This window comes from Sarcophilus harrisii, chromosome 3, assembly GCF_902635505.1.
Source record: "Sarcophilus harrisii chromosome 3, mSarHar1.11, whole genome shotgun sequence".
Lineage (NCBI taxonomy): Eukaryota > Metazoa > Chordata > Mammalia > Dasyuromorphia > Dasyuridae > Sarcophilus > Sarcophilus harrisii.
The window spans coordinates 367,448,038-367,474,591 of record NC_045428.1 but is presented as its reverse complement, the minus strand read 5'-3'; positions in this window follow the sequence as shown (position 1 = coordinate 367,474,591).

Sequence of the window (26,554 nt, the reverse complement as noted above, 5' to 3'; positions counted from 1 at the left end):
CTTGCAACAGAACAGTCAATTATATAAGGCAAGTGTTTAGACCCCATCAGTATGTTTAATACTAAGAAGTTAGGTAAAAATTTTTATTTGTGGAGAGAAGTGGTTGAGCACTAATTTTTTTAAAGCAGCCTATAATTTGAGATCAGGAGCAGGTAGATAGTGTAGTGGATACAGTGCCAATTTTGGAGTCAGAAAGACTCATCTCTCAGTTCAAATCTAGCTTCATATACTTATTAGATATGTGGCTCTGGGCAAGTCATTTAACCTATTTTACCTCAATTTATCTGTAAAATAAGCTGAAGAAGGAAACAGCAAATCACTCCAGTATCTTTGCTAAGAAAACCCCAAATGAGATCATGAATAGGCAAACACAACTGAAAGAACTGAAGAATAAACAACAAAACAATCTAAGATCAAGCAAATTGCATTTGGATCCCTTACTACATGATCCAGCACCATGATTCTATATCTATTTCAACCATTTGACAAATACTTGACTTGAGAATCACTGTTAGCAAAATATGAAATGGAAGAATATCAGTGAGCTAGAATGTATACCAAATATCCTGGACCAACTGGCATTCTTAAAGCATTAGTGCTACTAGCAAACTCACTAGAAAATAGTCCCTAACATAACAAGATTTATTGCTGGAAGGTACCATAGAGGAAGTTAGTTGATAGAACGAATAGTGCATTGGACTTAGAATTAGGAAGGAATGGTTTTGGATTCTGCCTCAGACACTTACTAGTAATGTGGTCCTGGAAAAGTTCCTTAACTTCTCTTAGCCTCAATTTCCTTATTTGTAAAATGAAGATAATAAGGGCATGTAAATTTGAAGAGTTGTTTCAAAGACTGAATTAGACTATATCAAGAAATTTGCAAGTCTTAAATCTCTATTATAAAGTCTAACTTTATTATTACTATTAGTAGTAGTAGTAGTAGCAGTCATCATAATAGCAGTACTAGTGGTGGTAGTAATAGTAGTGATATAATTAGAAGGCAGTGGTAGTGATTGCAAAAGGAGTAGACACCTAGTGCAGTCACTTTATGCTACTGAGGAAGATGAGGAGGCTGAGTCTGCAAAATGTTAATTAAGTGTCAGAATTCTTTCAAACTCATATCTTTCTATTCCTGACTCAATGCTCTTTTCAAATATATCTTCACTGTACTATTGGAGTGCTTCCATGGAGCTGTGAGTACCTACAAAGCAAAAATAAATTTAAAATAGACCCCAATTGAGTATACCATGCAACTACTCGTTTATTCAATCAATAAGGTGGGGATACAAATATAAAGGGCAATTAAATGGTATAGTGGAGAGAATATTAGGTATAGAATAAGAAAGATCTGAATTCAAATCTGTCTTCACACATTTCTTAGCTTTATGACTCTGGGTAAGTCACTCAACTCCCATTTGAGAACACACTGGAGAAAGAGATGGCAAACCACTCCAATGTCTTGCCAAAAAAACCCAGAAAAAGTCACAAATGACTGAACAACAGAATAGCAATAAAAACAAATAAGGTAACTAACCTACAATAATAAACAGTGTGGAACAATAGAAAAAAATTAGATATACAGAAAGAGTATAGCATAGAAATAACATTTCATCTGTACCTTGAATGAAGCTAGAGATTCTAATAGTTGAATACAAGGAGAAACTATTACATGAGCAAGAGAAAGTGTGTGCAAAGGCCTACTGTGGGGAGACAAACTAAAATCTGGACAATAGCAACCAAGTCAATTTAGCAAGAATTTAAAGTAAATGAGAGGGGTATTAAGTAATTCAATTTGTTCAATTCTATTCAATTTAACAAACATGAATTAAGGTCTAATATGTGCAGGGCATGGAGCAGAGTGACAGGAATACAAAGGCAAAAATGAAATAGTCTCTTCCTTATAAGATTTTTGCATTCTACTGGGGATGAAGGGAATGAGGGATGTCACAAAAACATAAATACGCTCAAAGTAATGTCCAAAAGAATGCTTACATTGAATGGGAATATCATGAAAAATCTTAGATAGTAGGGAAAGTCTATATTTTGCTTTAAAGTGAAGAAAGATTGTAAGAAATGGAAAAAAGGATGGGGAACATTTCAGAAGTGTGAAATTCCCTATGAAAATCACTGAAGCAGGAGATGGAGTACAAGGACCAACAAATAGGCACAAAGTAATTGTATGGAGAGTGAGGGAGGTGTCATACAAAGTAAGAATGGAAAGTTTAATAAAAGGCAGACTACTATAATGCTGAGCTAAAGATTAAGTATTTTATACTAAAAGCAATAAGGAACCAATGAAAAACTGAATCAGAAATGGGTACATAAAGAATGATGATAAACTTATGGCCAGAGCTGCCATATTTGTTGCTCCTTTTATTTCTATTCTAGCAGATTGGAATGTAGTCCTGTACCCCACAGAGCCAAGCAAGGAGAAATCTATATCTGCTGTATCTAAAATTGGGGGAGAATTCTCTTTCTTCTTCTTGGAGATCTTCTCTCTGCAGGTTTTTGTGACAATCTGAATTTAGATTTAAATTTCAGAATATGTCATAATTATCAAAGTGACAAAGAGAAGCAGTGTGAAAGTAAGGAAGACCTGAGTTTAAATCTTGTCTCTCCCATATATTGGTTATTTGACCACAGACAAGTTACTTAATTTCTCAGTACTCTACAGGCAATTCTCTTTGAGCATAATTTGCAAAGATGCTGCCAGTCAGCGTTAATAATTACTAATTCAGTAGTTCCTTAGACAAGTAATGTCACAAGTATGGTTCCAATATCTGTTCCTAAAAAAATTAGACAAATAATGATATTAAGAAAAAAAAACTAATGTACTTTTCCAATCATATTTATTGATGGGACACAATGATTTGATATACACTGTGTGAAAGTATGCAAAAATACCAGGAGATTTTCATGAAAATATATTTTAACATCTTTATGGGAGGGAGTAGGAAATGTGGCATTACTTAGAGCTAAGAGTTGAAATAATGTTTCCTACTATATAATCCTTTTGAAATTGAGAAACAAATGTTTAAAAATTGAATAAATTATTCATAATAAACTCAAATATAAAGAAAAATACCTTCTAGAGATCCTTATAAATGATAACTGTAGATATCAGGGTGCAGACACAACAATGGCTGCTGGTGATATTAAAGTTATAGTTGTTTATAATGATGTTAGTTTAAATTATATAATGCTTTACATATACAAAATGCTTTATATTATAAAACCCTTCACATACATTATCTCAACTGATCTTATATTACTAAGGCAGCTAATTCTTTTAAAACAGTGATATAAAAACAAGACTAATATCGTCCTTTGGGGATGATTGCATTATATCAGGCTTTTACTACTGTTAAAGAGAAAACAACATTGAATAATCAACATCATGCTATATTCAAGAGTCAGAAGGACCTAGGATCAAATCTGTGCTTCTGACTTAGTAGCTCTATGATCTCAGACATGTCACTTAACCTGGCTTAGAAGCAGGTAACTAGCTAATTTTATCTACTAGTTTATAGTTGAGTTCTTAGCTATCCTGGTGAAGGAAACCCTACACCAACAAAATCTCAGAATCACAGAATTTGAAATTTTGAAGGTACCATAATATCTATTTAGTCTAACTGATAATCCTCTGCATCAGTGGTATCAAGCTCAAATAGATGAGAATTGGAAAAGAAGAATACATTTCTCTGTACCTAATGATCCTTGTCAGTTACATGTTGACTTAGTTGATTTTTTCCCCTGAGACAATTGGGGCTAAGTGACTTGTCCAGGGTCACACAACTAGGAAGTATTAAGTGTCTGAGACCAGATTTGGACTTAGTTCCTTCTGGCTTCATGGCTGATGCTCTATTCACTGTGCTACCTAGCTGCCCTGATTTAGTTTCAAAATATAATGTTATCTGAGATTTATTGCATTTTTATTTATCTTGTTAAAAATTTCCAGTTTTATTTTAATCTAGTTCAGGCCATACTTGGATGTATTGAAGACTTCATGTTTGAAATATCTCCACTACAGCACAAATAAATGGCCATATAGCTTCTACTTAAATCCCTCTTAGGAGGAATTCACTCATTCTCAAGGCAATCTATTGAACTTTTAGACAATTCTAATTGTTAGGAAATTTTTCATAACACCAAACCTAAATTTGTAGATTCACAAGTTCTGACCATTGTTTCTGGTTCTTCCCTCTAGGGCCAAACTGACCACACAATTCTACATCCTTGTTCTAGTCCTTCAAACACCTGCAAACTTTTTTTTTTTTTTTTTACATAAGAAACACCCAGTCAAAAGGTGTGGAAATTGGAGATAGAATATTTTTTGGAGGACCTGCAAATGTAGTTTGGTCATAAAGTTTATGGAGGGTGGTACCATATAAAAAGATTTGAAAGATAGGAAGGACCCTTATTATGAAGGATTTAAAACCCAAAACAGAGGTCTTTATATTTGATCATGGAAATAATAGGGTGTATCGTTGGAGTTTACTGGGCCTAGAGGTGGCAGTCAAACCTGTGCTTTAGAAAAACCACCTTGGCAGCTGAGTGAAGGATAGATTGGAGCAGACAGAAATGTAAAGAAGGGATTCCAGCAAGAAGGCAAGAATATAACTATATCTGGATGAAACTATAATGGATCTTTGTAATCAATGTTTTCCTTTCTTAATTTTTGTCAAATATTATTCTTATATATAATAAATTCTATTATTCTTAATGTTTGTCAAATAGTCCAGAATTTTATCAAAAAATCAAAGCTGGCCTCAGCAGCCTAGAATTTGCAGACCCTGTTCTGTTCTTTTTTTTTGGAACGTCATACGTATTTTGCTTTATGTGATCCAATGTCACAAAATTTGAAAGTTTTTCAGCAGCCATTTAGTCCAACTCATAGATGAAAGTGATCACCACTCAACCATACCCAAGAAATAATCATTTACTATTTGAAGACCTCCAAATACTGGGGGGGGGGGGGGAGAGGGGGAAAGGAAGGGTTGAAAAGAAGGGAACCTATTTCCTTGTTTGTTATGCCACAACATGCTATTGTAAAATAAGTGTCATCCTCTTTAACCCTTTCACTACAAATTGCTTTGCATTTACTTGATGTATATTTTGTACTAACATCTGTCTCCAGATTGCTTTCCCTTGTAGAATCAAAGCTCCTTCAAACAGCTTTGTTGTTAACTTTATATTCCACAGGCCAGAAGAGTGACTTATACTTAATAGACCCTTAGTAGCACTTATAGCACGTATGAAGGTGTGCTTTCAGTAGAAGAGTCTTTCAGAGGCAGCTAGCCACAGTAGAACATATTACTTTTATGTTACAAAGTAACACACTCCTTTTGGAGTCAGAGGGCCGGGGTTCAAATCCTTTCTCTGTCATTCACTATCAATGTGACTGTAACTCTCTTACCTTCCTGAATCTCATTTTCTTCACTTGTATAGCAAGATTGTTAGACTGGTTGATACAAATGTTACATGACATTTAACTGGATCTATGACTATGAATATTAATAGAGGCTAGATTTCAGTTTTTAGTCTTCAGTCTTCTCTCTCACTAACTTGTCATAAAGACTTTAAACTGTGAAATAATCTTGTTGGAAAGATTTTTATACCATTCCATTAAGAGCTGAAGGGTTTTAGGTCCAGGTTATCAGGCCTTACTCAAGAATCCTTTTCAACAAACAGCATTCTATTTTTTTTTTATTTAATAGCTTTTTATTTACAGGATATATGCATGGGTAACTTAACAAACAGCATTCTAAAGAAACCTTCCACTTCAAGACATAATAGGAACTCACTTCCAATTGAGGCAGCTATTACATTCTGAGACATCTCTAATAATGAGGGAGTTTATACTTACATAGAGTCAAAACTCCTATCACATTTCCCCCCCCAAAAAAAGAATAACCAATATCTAGAATAATTTTGCAGAATGAATGGAAATGTTTTTTTTTCAATACGCATGAAGCATCTGAAACATGTGAAGGATTACAAAGCTTTGCAAAGCTGCCCAGATGGAATTGGATGGGGAAAGGACCTGAGTCAGAATGTGGAGAGCCAGAGGCCTGTCATTACAAATGACCCTTCTCTGAAAGATGAGCTGAAAACAATGAGAAAACAGAGACAAGTAGGGCTAGCTGCATCTCAGAAAGTTCAAAGTTCACTTTTAGTGTGCTAGCAAAACCAAAAGTTCAAATGCTTCTCTGAATCTTATCCAAACTATTTGAATCAGCCAAAGTGAGTTTAAAAGCTGGCCAAAAACAGTCTTTCCTATGAAATTTCTGGCACTTCTACCTCTGCTTCAGGCCAGAACTACCACAAACATAACTTCTCCACTGGTAGTATGGTACGTTTGGTTCCCATCCTGGTTAGAAACTGGAAATGGAAAATATTTATCTACATAATTTTAAATTGTGAAAGATATTTAAACAATGTTTTGATTTTGTTTTTTGCTTTCCCATTGGATTTCAAGAGGAGTTCTCATTTTCTTTTTAACTCAACCTTACCATGAGAAGTGGAATGAATTTTTCTCCTAAATTTTTCTTGCTGATTCTTGCTCCCTTCCAAAAAGGCCTGATCTTATGCCTCATTATGGCATGAAGAGGACTCTGACTTCTTTAAGTCTATGCCAAGTCCATGCCAGGCTGCTACACTGGCTGCTACAAAGTTTCCTAACACTGGAAAGATTTTGAATTTAATTATAATTAAGACAAAAACAGTCTCTGATTTCTGAAGATCAGCCTACCTAATCACAGAGAGGATCATCACCAATAGAATGACCACTTTGTGGTTATTTTTTTGGTCATGGAAAATCATGAATGATACAAATGTCCATATAATGTAACCTCAGTCTCTGTAAATACAGATTCTGTAATCTATATTGACAGTGGCGAGATCAATTAATCAACAAGCATTTATTAAGTACTTACTATATGTCAGGGATTATACTATATGGTGGGAATAGAAAGGAAAAAAATTAGTTCTCATCTTAGGAGGTCACAGTTTTTAATAGAAGAGATGACATAGAATTTTGTATCAAGTGGTTGAAAAAGTGATACATGATCTGAAATTTCATATAGTTTTAGGCTATCTCTAAACATTAACTCAGTTGTCAGTGTTCTAAAAAAGTGTTCTTATAAATATCAACAAGTAGACATTCTACTGGAGAATCTATATCATATCAAGATAGTCCATTTCTGTTATGAAAAAAAAAAAGTAAAAAAAAAAAAAAAGCTATTGCTATTAAATAGAAAATTGATTCGCAGCTTCTCCTTGAACAGGAACAAAACAAAAATAAAAACAAACAAAAAAATTGTTTGCTGAGTTCATTTTTTCATTTTTCAAAAGATAATAAAAATCACTACTTAATTTTTTTGATAACTTGATCATCTTAGAATTCAGTACAGTCTTACAAATTAAATCAATATATACTTGAATGACTTGAATGCAAAGATGGGTGTAAGTAGAGATGGCAAAAATAAATGTCAGAAAATATGAATCTGGTCTAAGAAATGAGAGGTGAAGATAGAGCCAAGATAGTGGAATAAAAGGAGGGTCTCACATCAACTCTCCCCCAACCCCTCCAAATACTTTAAATAATGACTCTAAACAAATTTTAGAATGTTAGAATGCAAAAAGACAGAGTAAAACAGGTTTCCAGCCCAGGACAACTTGGAAGGTTAGTGGATATTATGGGTCAGGACTCTGAAACAAGGATTCTTACAAGGTATTAAGTCAGTGGAATTGATAAAGACAACGGTTATCTAGTTTAGCATGGTGCTTAATAGTTCTCTAGTTCAGTACATGCACTGACTACTTAAGTTCTACATAGTTCTACAAGATTCACACCTATGATAATGTAATTATAAGAGAGAGATATACACTGGGACAAACTCAGCCAGAGTAAGAGCCAGAGAAGACAAGCAGACTGGAGACAGGAGCTCAAGCTCTTGGAGCCAAGGAGAGAAAGATTCATTTCCATCTTCATCAGCCTTGTGGTGGCTGGCTTGTCCTCCTGGATTTTCTCCACTGAAACCAAGTCCCCTCTGAAGACCACGAGAAAGCTAGCTGAGTACCAGGCTAAAGAGATAATAAAGAATTTGGACTTTATCCCTGGCTATTCTTGTGGTGATTACTCAGCTAAAAAGAAGGTTGCTCCTAGACCTGCAGAAAACCAAAGGAGAACACTCCAGGTGGGAAAGTTCGTAGAGTCAGGTTGAGAGTGGAGCTCAGTCTGGTGCAGGTTGTGTTAGCATAGCCTCAGTCCCAGCAAACCAGGAGCAGGTATCTGAATAACTTAATCAGTAGCAGGTGGCAGTTTCCAGACCTCTCAGTCCATAGACTTCAAAGACAAATAAGAAGGTCTGCAAGAAATGTTTGTCAAGCAACACCAGTGCAATCCCAGCCCTATCAAATCAAAGATGGGCTTTGGGAATCACTGAATCAGCAGCAATCCAGAGCTCTCAGCACAGAGGTCAAACAACTGAGCAGGAGGAGATTAACAGGGTGTCTTTGCTAGTTCTGAGGCAGGAATGAGTGGCAGTCCCAAGGTGAGAGAAACACTAGCCTAATAGACCAGGTAGTCACAATGGAACAGGAACTCTCCTCATAGTTCCAAGGCAGAAAAGAGTGCTTGTGGTTGCTCACAGAGCAGAGCATAGGCTAGAAAAGGTATATTTATACCTCTCCTTAGATCACACCACCTTGGAAAAACTGAAGTATCTTCAAAAACAGCTGCACAAAAGCCCTAAAGCTTGGGACAGTGCACCCTCCACCCTGGAAGCAGAGTCTTATTTAACAAAGAATTGAAAGTTAAGTAATAGATTTCAGAAATGAGCAAACAAAATAAAGATTCTGATCATAGAGTTACTATGGGAGGGTTCTGGGAAGATGGCAGAGTAGGTCAGAAAACTCCAAACTCTTAGCATTTCCCCTGTAGAGGGCCAGAATTCTGAAAAGGTGTACTTGAATCTAGTTCAGCATAGTGCTTATAATTAAGCACCTACTCAATGTGAGATAGTGATTCTCTATGGGGATGAGATGTTTGCACTTGCTCAGTGTGTTGTAATGATGTAATCTTACTGAGGTATTTAAAGGAGTCTTAGACACAGAAGGCACTCTCAGATACAACTCTTAGCCACAGTCACAGAGAAGACTTCAGGCTTCAGACTTCAGATAGCAGACTCTATCTTTGACAGTCACATGGTAGCTCTCCTCCCTCCTTCACTTTTCCATCTAAAGACTAAGGACTTAGGCTGATCCCGAGGTCCTCCAAAAAACTAGCCCAGACATTACTTTCCCCCACAAAAAAAAGGCAATATTGTGCCCCAGGGAAACATAGACATGTGAAAAACAAATAAGACTTGGGTCAGAACAGCTGTTCTCCTAGGACAACCCTAGAAGAATTGACTCAAAGAGGGAATAAGACACACATTCAATTGGGTATGGAAATCTTTCTTACTCTTTAGGATAATCGAAAGGGAAGAGGATAGGGGAGTAGACATTGTAGGCACATGCAATTGCATTTTACAGACACACACAAAAGAGAGAAAGGCAAAAAAAGAGAGACAGAAACAATAATTTTGGTAAAAATCAATGATTGTAGGTTCTTTGTGATAATCACTTTTCTTAAATTCTTCCAAATAAAGATTTAAAAATATGCTCTAGAATAAAAGGAATCAAAATTAATATCACTAGTTTATAGGATATAGACTATACCTTTTTCTTACTTTGAAAATCAGGACACTGTGTGTCTGTCTTGATTATCAAACCTTTCCCCTATTCTTCAGGATTCCTCAAATATTATTGACATAGGATCCATAATTACACCCACCACATCTCCCTCCTGCCACTCCAGTCTAGGACACATTTATTCATTCTGAAAAAAAACTAAATGCTCTCTCACCAACTGAACTTCCTTTACCTTAGGTTTCAATTCCCTTTTAACCAATTTTATTTAATAACTTTTTAGCCTGAAGATCAATGTACTTGATAGAGTGTACTTGTTCCCCACTTTTATTTGAAGTAAAAATTGTTGTTCTCCCTGCTCACCTTAAGGAAAGTATTATAACTAATTTTTAAGCTCATCATATTGTCAACTACTTATAAGGGAAGGGAGTAAGACCCCAAAGGCTAACAATTTTCCTATTTTTAAACTGTGGTTGGCTTTTCGATTGTTGATTATTAAAGTTTCAAAGACAAAGACAATTAATTAATTAAAACTAAGGAACCAAGGCAGCTAGATGACTCAGTGGATAGAACACCAGCCCTGAAGTCAGGAGGACCTGAGTTCAAATTTGACTTCAGACACTTAACATTTTCTAGCTGTGTGACATGGGGCAAGTCGCTTAACCCCAATTGCCTCAACAATAAATAAATAAATAAAATTATCTGGATTCCCTGTTCTGGAGAAGCACGTGGTTTGTTCTTTCAGAAGGCCAGTAAAATAGATTCTTTAACATAGACCCATGTTCACAGCTGTGATACTAATGTCAAAACTTCAATCATCTTTTTTCATTATTCCAAACTCATTCAACAGCCATATCATAAATGTTTATAAAGATCAAGAAAGATGTAAAATATGAATAATGCCAAGCTTCTAGACTTCTGGCGCTATAATCTAAGAGGCAGATGAGACATGTACACAAATATTTGTTATTCTTCATATTCTAAGAGGCCTAAAATGACACCATTATGCTGGGGGTCAAGACACACTGTAACCAACTGTTATTGATCAGCTTGGAAGGCTCTATCCCAAATAATCCATTTTAACATTATACATAAATAATTGTGTAAATGCAATAAGAGAAATAGGTAATATTGTTCAAAAGAAGGAAAAGATATATTTTTTTATCTAGAAGGAATCAGGAAAGTTTTCTCAGATAAAATATAAAATCATATAGAGAGAACTGGAAGGGATTTCAATAAATGCTTAATCTACTACCTCTTTTTTTTAATGAAAATTAAGGAAAAGATCCAGAGAGATGAAGTAACTTTTCAGTTACTTCAGCAATTTTTTTCAGCAAGTTTTCAGCAATTACATAGCAGGACCCACTTCCCAATGTCCCAATTCTAGTCCCATATTCTTTTCATTAGAAAATTCCAGCATTAGAAAGAACCTCATAAGACCAGTGCATTCCACAGTGAAACAAGAATTTCCTAAACAATTTTCCTAATGAACTTTCACTTGTAAACCTTCTGTAGTGGAAGGAAGAAAACAAAGATTTATTAATCATCTACTACATATCAGGTAGTGTGCTAAGCCCTTCACAAAAATCTCATTTATTTTTAAAACTATAAAATGTGATTTTATAGTAATAAAGCTAAGGAAACTGACGCAGACAAAGTTTAAGTAAGTTTCTAGGGACACATACTTTGTGTTTGAGACTGGATTAGAATTCAATTCTTCCAGACCCTAAACCCAGAACACTATCCACTACAGCATTTTGCTGCCCAAATGAAATTACTTGAAGAAATAATCTTTAGAAAACCCAAAGAATAATATTGTCCTAATTTCTGGTTAATCTCTGATTAAATAAGAGAAAGAGATGGTAGAAACCCATGTCCTTTTTCCTCTGAAGGAATCTGAGTAAAAGAAAATCAGGAGAAGAGGTGGAAGAGAAGGAGGAAAGGAGGAAAAGGAGAGAGAGAGACAGAGAGAGACAGAGAAAGACAGAGAAAGAGATTAAAATTAAAAGAGATAATAACCAAAGAAATTAGCCACACCAAGTCTGGGATGACAAGATGGAAGAAAATGGGGATACAGACCCAACCCAGGTTTATAGCAACAGGTGCTTCATAATACCAAAAAGAGTAATGAAAAAAATCGGTTTCTGAGTGGCAGAGATTAAAGAAGTCCTTAGAAATCATTCTCCAAAGACCTTAAACTTGAACAGAAAAAAAATAATAATAATAAGACAGTGAGTTATAAACTGTCTTTCATCTACCAGGGAGATTGTAACATGACGAAAGAACAAAATCAATTTCTGCAAATACTTTATTTTTTTTCCCTGCAATCTCAAGAGCATAAGAAAGCCACCAATAAATTACAAAGTAAGTACATTTTCTTAATTAACTGAAACTACTAGAACAATAACCCAAAGACTACACATATCCAGTTGGGATCTCTAGACATGCATTTGGTTTTCAATTTAATTCAATTAAGCCCTTAATAAGTTATATGAGTGGAACTCTACTATGTGTACGGGGGTAAAAGAGAAAGAAAACAGTGCTTGTCCTTTAGGAACTTATATTCTACTGGAAATTATAGGAGGAAAGGGAAAAAAAGGAAAAAAGACAGAGACAGAAGCACAGAGAGAGACAGAGACAGAGAAGAGAGGGAGGGAGGGATTGAGAAAGACAGGGAAGGAGCGAGAAAGTAAGGAAGAAGGAGGGAAGGAGGGAGAGAGAGGGAGAGAAAGAAAAAAAAAGAAAGACATACAGGAAGACAGGACCAGAGGGAGGGAAGGAAGGAAGGAAAGAAGGAAGGAAAGAAGGAAGGAAGGAAAGATACGACAAAGGGAAAGGGGGGAAAGAAAAGAAAGAAAGAGAAAAATATGTACAAAGTAAAAACATGATAATTTAGTAATTTCAGGAGGTAAAGAGCATTAATTTAAGGGATTATAGAAAGCTTTCTGTAGGAGATGGTGCCTGAGTTGACCCTAAAGAAAGTTAGTAAGAAAGGTAGAAGTGAATTCTAGGCATTTGGAAGCACTTATGAATATGGAATATTATACATGAGGAATATCAAGGAGTCTAATATGGCTGTAAAATAAAATACATTGTAGAAAATAATATGAATTATTTTTCATAATAATGAAATGTGGGCCATAGTCAGATTGTAAAAAGCTTCAAATGAGTAGGAGAAGACTTTTAAATTAAATTTTATTTCAATTGAGAGACAATAGGAAACCAGTGAAGGGTCTTGATAAAGCAGTGAAATAATTAGATCTGTGTTTTAGGAAGATTATTTTCACAATTATGTGGATGATGAATTGGAGAGAACAGAGACTGAAAGGAGGGAGAACAATCTGAAAGTTAATAAAATAAAGCCCAGATAAGAAGTAGTGAGAGCCTACAACTACATTGGGGATCCAGTGAGTTGTGAGAAAGTCATACATGCAAAACATGTTGTGGGGAAATAATGGACAATTTAATTGATTGGCAATTGATTGGTTATGGGATATGACAGAAGAGTCCTGAGTCACCATGGAAAAACCCATGTTCTATGAATTAAAACAAAATCATACTAGTTTATTTCCTCATACTTTGTTTAAGTGAATTTTTCTACTTATGCCCAAAGGATAAATAGCTGATTGATGCTAATATTGATAAGATTGATTAATTATCTTTATATGTATGCTTTAATCTTACAACATCATCAGCACTGCAGAAGATTTCTACTCTCTGTAACAATCATACTCCACCCAGAATAATGAGATTTGTACCAGTATTTATTGACTTAGGGTCAAAATCCTGTTTCTAGTCCAACTTTAGAAGATTATGCCCAAACCTTTCATTTTAAAGAAAGTCCACCTTATTCTACAAACCCCAGGAAAAAAAGAGTGGGAGGGGAAGCAACACAATTACAGGATTTTTTTGATCATATGAACTCAATAGATCATATAAGTCACCCTCTGTGTTGCTGCAATTATTGCAACCTTCTTCCTAGAACAGATAATCAAAAAAAGATCTCAAAGACAATTTGGTTTAAAAGTTTACAAGAAAAAGAAATTTCAATTGAAATCTTGTGCTGTCTAAATATGAGGAAAGAACCCTAAAGCCACACAAGCTTGAGGTTTCATCCAAGGAGATGTACACATCTTGTCTCTATCATAAACACATTCCCATATTCAGCCCCTTTCATACTGAATAATGTCCCAGATGTTTTGGGCATCACTCCTTCAGTACAGCTGGTGCCTCCAGCAGCATACCTGATGCATTCTGACACTTCAGTCACTCTAAGAGATGTGCTAAATAAAACAGCCTACCCAATGCTCATCTGGGCTAGCAACCAAAAGCGGGATAAAGATAAAACAACTATTAGAGATTGAAAAGGGGCCATTTCAATATGTCAGCATTTTGTTTCTAACTGGATCTATGATTTCATCAGTGAAGGAAGCTCCCAGTGAGGAACTTCCTCTATGAAACTGAACAGTATCTGTTTTGTAATTTATGATCTTAGGCAGTTACCTGAAAAACATCAGAGGGTGACTATCCTAGAGCCACAAAGCCAGTACATTTCAGACAGCTCTCAAAAAGTCTTTTAGATGACTGCTGATCTTTATAAGTGGAAGTCCTCTGCATAGATGAAATCACAGGTCTTGTTCAAAAAAGAACAAAACAAAACAAAATAAAAACAGGGCAAGATTAAATTATAAGACAGATAAAGATTAGAAATGCTAGTCATTTTTATTCTTCTCTGCTAAAATGTCATTTTATTGCCTTTATTTGTGTATGTGGCTTTCTATCTGTGGAACTCAGTTTCTGCATTTGAAAAATGAATGGATTAGGCTATGTGATAACTAATGTCTCTTTCCACTTCTAATTTCTATGATTGTGATATAGAATAAAGGCAAGAAGAGAGGAAGAAAGAGGAAAAGATATTCATATAGCTTCAATTATGTTCCAGTGACTGCTGAAGTTTTTTTTTTTTTAATCAATATTAATTAATCCTCACAAGTACCCTGTCAGGTGCTATTGTTAGCTGCATTTTATTGCTGAAAAAAATAAGACAGTTAGAAGTTAAGTGATTTGCCTGAGGCCTCATAGCTAGTGAATATCTGAGGCTGAATTTGAATGTAGATCTTCCTGATCGTAAGTCCACCCCTCTCTCTACCATACTATCAGCTACTTTCCAAATGAGGGATGATTTTTAAATATCTAAGGGTCACAGGAGTGCATGTATACATACAAATCCAGGATTAAAAAGATGAGGGGTAAGAGTAATGGGAAGTAAAGGGGGTGAAAAGCAGGAGGGAAAAGAGAAGTGCAGAAGGAGAGAGGGAGGAAAGGAGAGAGAAGGAAGAAAGAGGGAGGGAAAGAGAGGAAGGGGGAAGAGACAGAGACAGAGACAGAAACAGAGCAACAGAGAGAGACAGAGACAGAGAGAGAAAGAGAGACAGAGAGAGACAGAGAATTTCAAGGCAATAATAATGTGGAGAGAATATGTACATGTATACCTATATGGAAGGAAATAAAAAAGGAAGGAAGAAAAGAAGAGGAAGAAAAAAAGAAAGTTAGGAAAGAGGGAGAGGGAGAGAGGAAAGAAGGAAAGGAGGAAGGAAGGAAGGAAGGAAGGATTAATTAGCTACTTTTGTGTCATTTAAAAAATATCTCAAACAGACAACATTGGGAAATAGATGACATTATTCTTCTCATTTTATAGATTTCAAAACTCAGGCAAACAAAGTTTAAATGAATTATTCAGAGTAACACAGTTATTAAGTGTGTGAGATTGTACTTAAATTTAGATCTCCTTCTATCCTGCCCCTGCATTCAATCTGATGAATCACTGAACAGCTTGTTGACAAAAAGTGTGACAAAGAGTTAATTGTCTACAAAATGCCTACAATGTAGATATAAGGTAATTTTAAATGGGAAGATACTAACTTCTGGTGAGACTAATGCCTGGCCTCTTACACAAAGTATTGATAGAGTTGATTTCAAAAGAGGTCGGGGATGCTAAGAGGTGGAGTTGAGGAAAGAAAGCATTTCAGGCATGAAAATGATAAAGTCGTAGGTAATTAGGTAGAGTTGGCAGAGAAAGCAAGCAGGCCAGCATGCCCAAAACACATTTATGAGAAAGTAATGTATTTAACACCTAAAAAGGTAGGAAAGGGCCTACTTATAAAAAGCTTTGATTGCCAAATAGAGGAATTTATATATGATCATAGAGAACAACTGGAGTTTAGTAAGTAGAGGTCAGTAATGGTCAAACCTATGCTTCTGGTAAATCACTTTGCCAGCCATGTTGTACATGGAGTGGAAAGGGGAAAGGTGAATTTTAATAAAAAGACAATCCAGGAGAGAGATGAAAGCCTGAATTAGGGTGGCAACTGCATGGATTGTGAAAAAAGCAAACATGAGCAATGTTGTAGAGGTAGAATGACAAGATCAAATGAAATGGAAATTTTTTTAAACCAGTTATTTAGTTCTTGATTTTCCTCACTCTGAAGTTCTCATTGTCTATTGTTGACACTCAAAATTATAAAATTATGGAGTTGGAAATGACTTCAGGTGCCATCTAGTTTATCTCCCACTTAATCAAGAAACAAAAACAAACAACAAACAAAAATTACTGTTGGATTTGGAGGCAAATTCAAATGCAAACTCTGCTATTTGATTGTGGACAACTAATTTAGCCTCCCCAGATGGAAACATTTTCATCTGGGATATAAAGAGATTGTACTAGATGACCTCTAAGGTCCCTATCAACTCTAAATATATGATCATTTATCCCCATGACACCCATTAATGCAAAGAAGAACCACACAGCTAAGTTCCAGTTCATCATATTAAAGATTAATAAAATTCTCTTCCAATTTATCACCATGTTTTCCTTTGTACATTTAACTCGTGCACAAATTAAAGTATCAACAGAGAATTCCCTGTGGGGAAATTGAAATATATGTCTTTATTCACTAACCCTAAAAAACAAAGCACTTTTCTTGATCACTTTTCATCATATTATGACAAGAGGCATTGCACTAGAAGCTATTACCTAATAACTGTTCAATACTAATAATACAAAAAGCTTATAAGCTCCCATTCAGAGTCTGTAGGTAAGAACACCTGCATAAAGACAAGTACCAGGGTATTCCAGGCTAGTTCCGGCCCTGCCTAGAAGAAGAACAAAAGTAACTTCAAACATCAGCTTTTTAGCTCTATAGAGTAATTTGGTTGCTCAAATTCAGGATACACACACACACACACGCATACACACACAGAATTTGCATATGTAATTGTATGTGAACAATGTTATACATACATATATAGTGTTTATATATGTATATACACATATATACACATACACTATATATATTCATAATACTATAAATGTATTTCAGAGGTGTTATAATCTGAGAATATTGTTTATTCCTCAAAAATGGCAAGAATGTCACCTTCTCAAAGTCATATGCCTTAGAATGATCCAAGTCTTATATATCCATAATACAGTTCTGAAAACTTGACATCTCTGTTACCTTTTCTTATACCTCCTATTTATTCAAAGGGAATCTAAATGGCATAGGGAGGCTGGGGGGGAAATAACTTAGAATTAAAAGACCTGTGTTAAAGGCTTGACTTTGTGACTTCCTATCTGTAAACTTGGATAAATCCTTTCTTTTCAATTTTCTTATTTATAAAATGGGTACCATGATTCCTACTCTGTCTATCTCAAGCTTAGTATGAAGCTCAAATTCAGTAGTAATAGCAGCAGCAGCAGCAGCAGTAGTATTAATAGTAATAGTAGTATCAGTAGCAGCAGTAACAGCAATGGTGGTAGTGGTAGTGGTACTATTGCTGTAATATCATTTTTATATAGCATTTTAAGATTTATATTTTAAATAATTTATCTTACAGGAGATAATATGTGTGAAATTTCCTATAAATTATAAAATGCTACACAAATGTAGCATTAACCCAAGGAGTAACAAACTATGGCTTGAATGCTAGATATATTCAACCAAATTTTATTTTCAAATATAGAAACATTTTAAATTCTCAGGCCATAACTTCATGGCCCTAAAGAGAGATAGAGACAGAGAGACAAAGAGAGATAGAGAAACAGAGAGAGAGAGACAGACAAACACACACACACACACACACACACACACACACACACCAGAGGGAGACAGAGAGACACAGAGAAAGAGAGAGAGAGAGAGAGAGAGAGAGACAGAGAGAGAGAGAGAGAGAGAGAGAGAGAGAGGTACAGAGAGAGAGAGAGAGAGAGAGAGAGAGAGAGATAAAAATTTAAAAATAAGTTAAGAGTCCAAATTTGGTCTATGTTAGCAGTTTTCCAGTCCTATAGTCATTAGTGATTTTAGCTTAAATCATAATGAAAGTCTTTGTCTTAGGCAATTTGCTATAATTTTTGTACTTTCGTGTTTACAGAAAGTAATCATGATCATTAGCTATGATGTAACTTAAGAAAATTTGAGTTACAGTGAACACTTGGTTAACATTCAACATGACTTCCCTGTTAAGAATAATAACAAGTTTTACATCTATTTGTTTATTCATTTATTTTGGTCATGAGGAATGATATTTGTGTTTTGGTTTACTTACTCTCTATATCTATGTCTATATATATATCTATATACATAATATCTATATCTACCTATTTATATATAAAAACCAAAATGAAACGAAGTTTAAGAGAATTTCTTGAGTTTCCCAAACTCTTGATCGAGTTCCAGTTATGATTTTAGCATCTACAAGGATGACTTTGTTCCATGGAAAGGCATTTTTGACATATGTGGTAATTTACTCAATTATTCACATAATATCTGAGGTATAAAAGACATGTGAGGCCAAGATATGCATATATCCACATTTTTGTTTCTGTATAAACATACATAGTTCAGTTTCTTCAAGAAATCCTCTATTACTTACTGAAAAACTGGTGATCATGTTCCCCAATGTACAATTTTCATGACTTTCTTTTCATTCATTACCCCCCATATATATGCATATATAGGTTTTTGATAAGGCAATATGTTATTCTTAAGAGTTCCTAGAGCTAAAGATCAAATATATCAAAAACAAAGCACACATTCATGAGATTCAAAATATTTGTATAATACTGCCTAATCTACCTAGAAGAGAACAAGCTCAGGGGAGTAGAGATGGGATTAGGGGACTTTCTGCATCAATTTAATGGACTTACAAGATGGTGAGCCTTTTTCTGAGATGGTTGATTATATCACATTATTTGGTATAAGAATATATAATCTTGTTGCCTCATTGATTCTGGAATCATTCTGCCCAGAAAATGGTCTCTGTAGCTACCACATATTTGAAAATGTGAGGGCCTATATTACTATCTCTCTAAAAACTCCTAATATTTCATGAATATGTCAGATATGAACATATTTTATATTGGTAAAGTATCCATAGTCAAGCCTCTTCTTTTAAAAAAAATTAGGGGCAAGAAAGGCAAAAGGCAACTAGGAATTTGAGGAAGTAGTATGACTATCTCAGATCATGTGGGGTCAAGCATATTTAATACATTTTCCACATGTTTCAGTAAAAGGCAGCTCTTAGTGATTGGGGAGAATGGAAGGGGATCAGCTTTCACTTACTATCCTTGTTCCTTCCAGTCATACCAACCAAACTCTCAAGATTTTTCTGGAAGAAAGGTGGGGATTGGAAGAAGAGAAAATTGAAGTCAAGTGGATTTGTAGATTTTCTTTAATTGGCCTGAACAAAGGAGTGGCTTCTCCCAAAATATGTCATTCCATATCAGTGTGAAAGTTATGTATTTCCATACATGTATTTTATGTACAGTTATATCTGCAGGCCCTCACTCAGAGTTTACTTAATTTTATCTAAATATGATTGAAACTTACATGAAACTGTAATCTCACTGTTGTTAATAGTACCTTTATAAATTCAGATACCAACCTCTTCATAACTTCTATAGCTTATCCATATCCATGTCCTTTCCTAAATCCTCTAAAACACTGGAAGTTTTCTTCTAGGACTTTTAACAATTAAATGCAACCATTTGTTCCCCTTTATTGTCATTACATGGCTAGCCCACCTACTTTTCTGATCATATACTTACTAGAATATATATATATATACATATATATATATATATTTGCATAGCATTTACTTACTTTTTGTTCAGTGACTATAAGTCTCCAGAAATTTTGATTCTTCAGATTGTGACATTTCATGATATATGTCTATATTCATCATTAGGAAAACATGGATCCTAAAATGATGAGTTATGCTGTCACAGGGCAGCTTGGGGTTGTTGCAAGTCCTAATTGATTTCATAAATTGAATATAGTCTATTCTTCTCCAAGTCAGTTCTATGAGGGAGTAAAGTTAAATTGTTTATCATTGAATCTGAGTAAGTTTTATGTATAAATGAATTGTCAAGTAGCTACTCATTCATCAATATGTTACATTCTGAATAATGCCCATTTTCAACTATTTTTGAGTTTGGATGATTAACGGAATTTTTTTGCAGTGGTTATATATATATATATATATATATATATATATATAGGTTTCAAAAATTAAGGATAATGTCAAATGGGATCACCAGAAGGACTTCACAATGAAGTGATTCTGTCTTCCTCTCACATTCTACAGAGACCATTTTCTAATATAATGTCTATGCTAGCTCCCTGGAAGGCCTCAGGATCAGTCAGAATCAGAATCAATCAAAGTCCTTGGTCTTTAGGAGAAGAAGTGAAGGAGGCAGTCAAGCTGTCATGTGGCCTGCCAAAAATATATCCTGGATTCTGGAGTCCAGAGTCTCTAGCCTCTCTCCTCCTTGTTCTGCAGTCAAGTGACCTGACCTCTCTCCCTCAGCCCTCCAATCCTTGCCTACGATTATCTCACCACCAAACATTCAGCAAGTGCCAATCATGAGGAGAGTCATCACAATACCATATCATCTAAATATATGCTTATGGAGCCATTATCTCACATCAAATAGATAATTAGCCTTAAGTGCTCTGCTGTCTGATTCAAGCATACCTTTTCAGAGTTTCAGCCCTCTACATCTAGGATGAATGTTTTGGCAAATACATCTTTATTTTGACCTCATTTGACCCTGATAATAGGAGGATTATTCAACAATGTTGTTCCTGTGCTTGCATCTAACAAAGAATCTTTTATGGTCTAAATATGTGCATGGGAACACCTTCTTGAAACAGAGATTTTACAGCTACAGTTGAGTTTATCATTTTTTAAAAATCACCAACAATAACAATAAATTTGAATAATGTATTTTTTACAGTTCTTATTCAATAACTTAAATGTGATTTATTCTAGAAAATTGTCTGTGACAGGCTGCCTATTTCTTCTTATGTTTTCATTGAAGATATTCTGAATATATCTGAAGACCATGAATTTTGGCGTGGGCATACAGTCTAGTATAGTGATTCTTCCTATTTTATGTTCTTATCCACTGCTTCTTTCTTACCTAGTCTATCTAATACTGAGATATTAGAATCCAAATATGGTGGTGTCATCATAATTGAGGATGGAAATGATGAGCTCTAGAAATGTTGATAACCTACTTTATTCTGCATTTACTTGTTCTACTCTTTATTTCCAAAATAAGTATTTTAGAGTTGGGCTTAGTTGGATTTCATGCCAAGCTAATTGTGGAATAATTGTATGTTAACAACTATATTTTTCATGTCTCTGATCCTCCTAATGTCCAACACTTTCAGAATATCTTAACAAAATTACCCAATCATCTTAAGATTCTTTCTGTACATATATATTTTTAAATTCTCTCTTACTCCTATCTCAGGGGGAAGGTAACTCTTCCCTTTTCTAAATCTGGTTTCTTCAATTGAGCTATCAATCTCACTCTCTTAAAGAATCTTATCATTTGTGGCTCTTCCCAACAATGACGTGATTCATATTAGTTTCAATAATTTTGTGATGAAGAGAGACATCTATACCCAGAGAAAGGACTGTGGGAACTGAATGTGGACCACAACATAGTACTTTCACTCTTTCTGTTGTTGTTTGCTTGCATTTTGTTTTCTTTCTCAGTTTTTTTTCCTTCTTGATCAGATTTTTCTTGTGCAGCAAGTTAACTGCATAAATATTTGTGTGTATATATATATGCATATATATACTATATATATGATTTTATATATATTTGAACATATTTAACATGTATTGGATTACCTGCCATGTAAGGGAGGGGATGGAGGGAAAGGGAAAAATTTGGAACACAAGCCTTTGCAAGGTTCAGTGTTGAAAAATTACCCATGCATATGTTTTGTAAATAAAAAGTTTTAATAAAAAAAAAAGAATCTTGTCATTTTATGTTGTTTTTTTAAACATCCTTAATTTTCTTCACCTCTCAAATTCTTGGATTTTTTTTATGTCTTTAATTAAGCATTCATTACTCCATCTTGTAAAATTTAGTTGATTCGATTCTACAACTCACTTGCAATTCTTGCTTTCCTAAGTTATCTACTCAATTTATTTCTTTCCTTTCACTGTTAAATATTTTTAAGGATTGCACTGTCCCATTGCCTCTACTTCCTTTCTATTCATTCCCTTCTTTACTTCTTAAAAGCTGGTTTTTATCTTAATAATCCCTATTAAAATTATATTCCATAAAATCAACCATGGTACAGAGGACAGAATGTTGGCCTGGAGTCCAGAAGACTTGAGTTTAAATCCAACTTCAGACATGCATTAGCTGTATAGCCCTGAGCAAGTTTCACTTCTGTCTGTCTATCTCTTAGGGTTGTTATGAGGATTAAATGAAATACTTTTTGTAGCACAGGCACTTAGCACAGTGCCAGGCACATGGTACATGTATAATAAACACTGAGTACTTACTTTCTTTCTTAATAGATTTTTGAAGTAGTTTAGTTTTTCCTCTTTAAAATTTCCTTTTCTATCTTTACTTTAAATTCCCATTTTAATAGCATTACTTCATCTTTCTCTTCTTCTCTGATTCATTCTTCTCTCATTCCCTCTCTATAAGTATATATTGCCCCAAATTCAGTACTTCTGTCTTTATACATTTTTGATTCTATGACACATCTCTTGTTGCCTTTCTTTAATTTAGTGGCTTAAATTAACATTTCAGTTGTATAATGCCCAAATCTATATCCACAACTGGACCCTAACTCCATATCTGGAGATTTAGCTTCCTAGTGCACATTGATTTAAGAATGCCAGTCACATCACAATCTCCCTCAAACTTCTCTAAAATCAAATTAACCATCTTCTGCTATGTCACCTCTCTTTTTTAAATACTTAATTCCTATTGATGGCACTGTCACAGAAAGATCAAGAATCTAGACCTGGACAGGATATTAAAGGTTACTAAGCATAGTCCTCTCATTTTATATATAATGAAATTGAAGTCCAGAAAATTCAAATGACTGCCCAGAGCCATACAGCTGCTAAGTGTGAGTGGCATGATTTGAATTTGGGTCACACTGATTCCAAGTTCTGCTTAGTATCAATTATGCTACACTACTAGATTTCCACACACTCAGATTCAAGATCTCAGAGTATCACGGTTTGTCTATCTTTTCCCATTAAAATCCTTCCCTTCCTATGAGACACAGCTCATGGAATATCTCCTTTATGGAAGTCCTTCTCATCTGCAAAGGATAACTGCATAAGAGAGTCCCAAAAAGAGCTTGCAGGAGGCAGAGATCATATCATATGATATATACATTTTCAGGGAACTTACATATGATCTGTGAAATGAACCTTCCCCATTTTGATCTCTAAAATTATTGTGGACTTTTCCTATGCACTTAGAATACTCTATTTTAGTAAAATGATATGTGTAGAAGTCATTTCTCTTATTAAACTGTAAGCTTTTTGAAAACAGGAAGTGTTTAATTTCATTTTTATATCCTGGCGCCTATATTTTTTCCTATGTCAGTAGTCAATTCATTTCCTTTGAACATACTGTCAGAAGAACAAAAGACTATTGCTGAGATTCTTGTTTGTTCTACAGGAAAGAGCTAAATCAGAGATATGAGGTCTCATCTGTTTCTTAGAGAAATTACTAGTCTGCTCCTTTCCCCAAAATGAAAGTGAAGTTAAGCCAACAGACATGGTTCCCAAAAAGAAATATGGGAACCAATATGAAGTTCTTGGGTATTAATGAATGAATAAAAATATCATGTATTTAATACCCACTATGTATCAAGCATTAGATACTAAGCATATAAAGGTCAGCACTGCCTTCATAGATTTTATAAATTCAGCAAAAGGAGATGAAACTTTTAGGGAAGAAGTGACCAAGAGAGTTTAAGTCTCAAGAGTAACAGGAATAATAAAGAAATCAGAGTTAAGGCAAAGGATTGTAGATGAGAATGCAACTCAAGTATCTCTCTTCCTTTTGGTTCAGCATCTCCCATGATGAAAGATGCCTGCTGTTCCTCTTCATCTACCTCCCTACTTTACCATCCATCTAGTTACACACACATTTAATGATTCAATAAGTTCTTTAAAATAGCTCTCAAATTCTTCCCCTCCTTGATATGATAATTGACACTGGTTCAGGTTTTTACACATTTCCTAAATTGCAAAAATAATTTTCTAACTTTATTTGACCTATCTTGCTTCTAATATATATTCCATATCATCCCAATTTAATTTTGCTAATATGTAGTTTTCATTATGTCACTAATTTAAATCCTTTAATAATTCTTCCTACAAAGTAAGATTTTTTTTTATTATAGTAACTTTTTATTGACAGAATCCATGCCAGGGTAATTTTCTTTACAACATTATCCCTTGCCTCACTTTCATTTTTTCCCCACCCTCCACCCCTCCCTAGATTAACAGTCTATATATTTGAATATGTCCTAGTATATCCCTAGATACAATGTATGTGCAGATCCAAACAGTTTTCTTTTGCACAGGGAGTTGGATTCAGAAAAAAATAACCGGGAAGAAAAACAAAAAATGCAAACAGTTTACATTCATTTCCCAGTGTTTTTTCTTTGGGTGTGCTCTTCTTCCATCATTGATCAATTGAAACTGAATTAGGTTCGTGAAATCCACTTCCATCAGATTTATCTTCATACAGTACATTGTTGGCGTATATAATGATCTCTTGGTTTTCCTCATTTCATAGCATCAGTTCATGTTTCTCTCCAAGCTTCTCTGTATTCATCTTGCTTCATTTCTTACGAACAAAATTTCCATAACATTCTATATACAATTTAAACCATTCTCAATTGTGGGCATCCCTCAGTTTCCAACTAGCCCCTAAACAGGGCCCACAAACATTTTGGCACATACTGGTCCCTTTCCCAATATCTCCTTGGGGTATAAGCCCAGTGCCTGGATCAAAGGTATGCAAAGTTTGATAACTTTTTGGGATAATTCAGATTGCTCTCAGAATGGTTGGTTGTTCACACTCCACCAAAATTATCGTGTCCCAGTTTTTCCATCCCCTCCCTCATCATTATTTTTCCTGTCCTTGCCAATCGCGGTGTGTAGTATCTGAGTTGTCTTAATTTGCATTTCTCTGATTAATAATGATTTGGAAACTTTCTATGAGTGGTAATGATTTCAATTTCATCATCTGAAAATTTTCTGTTCATCCTGACCATTTTAATTGGAGAATGGCTTGGTTTCTTATAAATTAGACTCAGCTCTCTATATTTTGGAAATAAGGCCTTTATCAGAACCTTTAACTGTAAGTTTTTTCCCAGTTTTTTCTTCCCTTTAATCTTTTACATTAGTTTTGTTTTACAGAAGCTTTTAATTTGATGTAATCAAAATTTTCTATTTGTGATCAATAAATTCTCTAGTTCGTCTTTAGTCCAAAATTTCTTCCTCTTCCACAAGTCTGAGGATAAACTTCCTATGTTCCTCCAATTTTTTTATATTCCGTTCTTTATTCTAAATCATGGACCCAGCCTTATCTTGGTATCGTTTAAGGGTGGGTCCATGTCTAATTTATACTAATTTCCAGTTATCCCAGATTTTGTCAGATTGATTCTTATCCCCAAAGTTAGGATCTTTGGGTTTCAAACACTAAATTCTATAGTTGATTATTTTTTGGAACAACCTGTTCCACTGATCAATAATCTTTTCTTAGTACCAAATGGTTTTGGTGACTGTGCTTTATAATTAGTTTTAGATCCATAAGCTAGGCCACCTTCATTTGATTTTTTCATTAATTCTTTTGAGATTCTTATTTTTATTATTGGTTTTGTTTTATTTTTTTCTAGATCTTAAAATATTTTCTTGGAATCTGTTGGTATACCTAAATAAAAATTAGTTTAGGGAGTATTTCATTTTATTATATTTGACCTATCCAGGAGCATTGATATTTTTCAATTGTTTAAATTGACTTTATTTTTTGGAAAGTTTTTGTAATTTAGCTCAATAATTCCCTGACTTTCCTTTGGTAGATAGATTCCCAAATATTTTATGCTGTTGACAGTTATTCTGAATGGAATTTCTCTTTGTATCTCTTGCTTTGGTTTTGTTGGTGATGTATAAAATGCGAATTTTGGGGATTTTTTTATAACCAACTTTCTAAAGTTATGGATTATTTCTAATAGCTTTTTCTTGAATCTCAGGGTTTTCTAAGTATACCATCATATCATCTGCAAAGGTGATGGTTTGGTTTCCTACTGCCTATTCTGATTCCTTTAATTCTTCTAGAGCTCTTATTGCCGGGCTGTGTTTCTAATACAATTTGAAAATAATGGTGACAGTGGGCACCTTCTTCCTCCAGATTTTACTGGGAAAGTTCAGTTTTATTGCATATGTCACTGATGGTTTTAAATATTCTCTGACTATTTTAAGAAAAAGTCCATTTATTCCTACACTTTCAAGTGTTTTT